Source organism: Bubalus kerabau, chromosome 4, assembly GCF_029407905.1.
Source record: "Bubalus kerabau isolate K-KA32 ecotype Philippines breed swamp buffalo chromosome 4, PCC_UOA_SB_1v2, whole genome shotgun sequence".
Classification (NCBI taxonomy): Eukaryota; Metazoa; Chordata; class Mammalia; order Artiodactyla; family Bovidae; genus Bubalus; species Bubalus kerabau.
This window is the reverse complement of record NC_073627.1, coordinates 7,161,384-7,165,251: the sequence shown is the minus strand read 5'-3', so window position 1 is coordinate 7,165,251 and position 3,868 is coordinate 7,161,384.

Here is a 3,868-nt window from a genome sequence, read left to right as displayed (position 1 = left end):
CTGAGGGCGGCTCCGTGTTTCCTCTCTGGTTGTGGGGGAAAGGCTCCTAAGGGATTTGTCCAGATCCTGAGCTGCATTTGAAAAAATAATCTATGGAGTGATGACTACAGACTAAGCATTATCTTGCTTGGTTCTTACAGTTGCCCTCTAAAGTGGACAGTGAGATCACCAGTCCACTTTGGAGGAACCTGATATTCACAGGTACCCAGAATGCCTTGCCCAGGACCACAGAGCCAACAAGTGTTGCCGCTGGTCAACCCGACTCCAGAGCTCTAACTCACAAATGATGCAGGTTTTGCTGAGCTAATATGATTATCCAGAGGCAAGGAAGGAATATTGATGGTGATTATGTTGAATTAAATTCCCTGCAGCACACTGGACCTGACAATGATTTCACTTACTCTGTCAGAAAACATTTGTTAAAACCATGAATAGGGACTTCCTCGGTGGACCAGTGGTTAAGACGTGGCCTTCCAGTGCAGGGGGTGTGGGTTTCATACCTGGTCGGGGAGCTAAGATCCCACAGGCCAAAAACCCAAAACAGAAGACAAGCAATAGTGTAACACATTCAATAAAGACTTTAAGAATGGTCCACATTAAAATAAAAAACAAAACCTGAATAGTCAAGACAGAGTGATATGCTGGCATGAGGACAGACACTTAGGTCAATGGAATGGAATTGAGAGCGCAGAAATAAACCTTTATATCTATGGTCAATTGATTTTCAATGAAGGTGCTAAGAACACAATGGGGAGAGGATGGTCTTTTAAAAAGATGATGCTGGGGATGCTGTACATTCACAGGCAAAAGCATGACCCCAGGTTCTACCTCGCTCCATACAAAAAGATGACTCAAAATGGATCGCAGCAGGGCGGGCAGGTTCAGTCCCTGATCTGAGATCCCACAGCCAAAACAAACAAACGAAAATACAGTAGTGATTCTCAACCTTGGCCACACACTTAGAAACACCTGGAGGGCTCTGGAAAAAACCACGATGCTCAGGCTGAACTGCAGACTAATTAAATCATAATCTCTCAGCATGCAGCCAAGGATGAGAACCACCAATTTAAAGCGAGGGCTCTTAATCTCACAGCCAACATTTCTCAAATTGGAATGTCCCTTCAAAACATAGAGATTCCCAGCCCCCCTCCTGTAAACACTGATCTACATGTCTGAGATGAGGCTTAGACACTTGTACAGCCACTCCAGATGACTATTAGGACCAGATATGCGTCTGTCCTTCCTCCCCCAGCTCCAGGGCTTCAAGGAACCGGACGGGTGGGTCCAGGCTGCTGTTCCCTGAGATTTAGGGCCAAGAGCTCTGCGGCAGCCTAGAAGCATGTGCCTGGGTGGCCTCGGGCCCTGGAGCAGCTGGGACGGGGGTGAGGGCGATGAGGTTAAGGTTAACTACGAGGCCACTTTGCATCCGCACGCGTTGTTTGTTGGACATGGTACCACCGTCCCAACCGCCTACTTCTCAGCCCCAGTACAGCTCATCCTGCATCAGACTTGCAGGGAGCAGTATTTTTTGCTCTTTCCTGTGGTTTGGCAACTTTTCTACACCCAGGAAGGGTAGGAGCAATGGCTTGGAAAACAGAGGATGGGGACAGAAGCACAGATGACAGCAGGTTGCCCTAAGGGTTTATTTTTCATGGACAAAAGAGAGCCTCGTTGCAAAGGGTGCACACCCAATGAGCATCGCCCTGGCCCCAGCACATCGCTGAACTACAGCAGGGCTGCGCCTGCGCCCCCGCCCCGCCACCTCCCAGCGCTCACCCCCAAGGACTGCAGACTCTGGTAACTGCAGGCTGCTTGTCCCTCCCTCTGTTAAGAGACAACTGCCATGAGACGGCCAGCTCCTAGGGGACCCAAGGGGTCTTAAGAGCACGAGGTAAGCCTAGGAAGACAAAAATAGCCTCTTTAGCCCAGGTCATATTTTTAACAGCTTTGCTTTCCTTCTTGGTGCTTCCCAAGGCCAAGCCAGGAGCGAGAACAGAGGCATTGTTTTCTATCTGGAGGCAGACAGAGGAGACATTTAAAGGCTGGCTGGGTGATGGGAAGACAGCTCATTCAAGGACCCAGAGCAGGCTCTTTCTCACAAGCTGGTGAGGCAGGAAGATGAATGGTGAGGTCAGAGCTGGGGGGGTGGTCTCAGGAGGTCTCTCCCCGCCCTGGTGAGACAAGCCTCACAGGCGGGGCTGCGCCAAGCAGCGCCTGAGTAAGGCTGTCTGCAAAGGGGGCTTCAAGGGGAGGCACGAGCCGCCTTGCTGCCCTCTGGGACTTTGGGGGAGGAGATGCCACCCGTGGGAACCTCAGCCCCACAAGCATCTCAAACACAAGACCACGTGGAATTAGAGACATGCTGATCTGAATGCCAAATATGCAACCGCCTCCGACATCCTGGGGCAGTCATATCAGAACCTTCACCAAACATAAAAATAAGACTTGGCTTGTGCAATGATAATGAGCGAAATGATTCCTGGAAAGAACCTCCTTTGGCTTCAGAGAAAGGGAGAGACGAGGGACTGGTGGGGGGTGGCTGAGAAGTTCAGTGTAGGAGCTTCACGGGCAGGCAAGTGGAGGTGGCTACCTTCCGCACCACTGGACTCCCTGGTGTCACAAAGGTGACAAGGCCTCTCCTTCTTCTTGTCCCTGGGGCAGTCTCCAGTCTTTGTGCTGTGTCTGGCTGGACACAGGACTGTAGGGGGAGGGACTTCCTGCCCTCTTTCTTCTGTCTATGCACCTTCTGGAACTTGTGGTCATAAGGGACTCACTCGCCTTCAAAAGTGGCTGATCTCCCTGGGAATTCCTTCCTCTGCTCCACACTGGGGTCAACCTGGGATGAACTCCAAGAGGTAGAGGATGAAGACAGCCAGACGTGGGAGGAGGTCCCTAGACCCGGAGGGTGATGTAGGCCTGTGTTTCCCTGCTCCGCCCACTACAGCACTGTCCCCTTGAGCCAAGACTATGGTCTTTTTTTTTTTTTTTTTTGATGTAGTGCTAATAGTCCTTGGGCTTCCCTAGAGACTCAGTGGTAAAGAATTCACCTGCCAATGCAAGGGACGTGGGTTTGATCCCTGGGTGAGGACGATCCCCTGGAGAAGGAAAAGGCAACTCCAGTATTCTTGCCTGGAAAATCTCACGGACAGAGGAGTATGACGGGCTACAGTCCATGGGGTCACAAAAGAATCAGACACAATTTAGTGACTAAACAACAACAACAGCAATGAATATTCATTAATAATGACAGTCCACGAGAGTAATGGTTCCTAATCAGAAGACTGTGGTCCTCTATTCACTCCCATCCCCAGTGCCTGGCACAGAGGGGGGCCCCCTCCTCCCTTTGTCACACGCTGAACGTGCGATGTGACCCCAATCCGCCAGGACGCTCCCCTAGAGGTCTCTCCCCTACTCCTCCTCTTCTGATGTGAAAAAGTCCAGCAAGCTAACGATGTAAGATGGAAAACACTGGGTCTGAAAGCTGGGAGAAGAATGCACTTGTGTGGTTCGAGAGACATAAATGTGAACTTGTTGCAGGAAGAAGGAACTAACCCTGCGTGTGACCTTCAGCACGATACCCTCAGGGCATCCGGATGGAGACCCACTCCGGGGCTGAGGAATAGATGAAATGCTGCAGAGGACCACCCCTGAAGAGGGGCTCAGTAACTCTAACGCCCTTTCCTCCATTCTTACCAGAAAGCTCTCCTCTTCACCGGGCCGGGCCGCCCACCACCCCAGCCCCAGGCTGTATTTTCGATACCGGGGTGGGGGGTGGGGGTGGGCTGTAAACCCTTTAGGTCTCCCATCCCCCCACCAGGAGACGGATCGCATCAGGACCGGACTGGCCGCAAGAGGTGCAGGAGGCAGG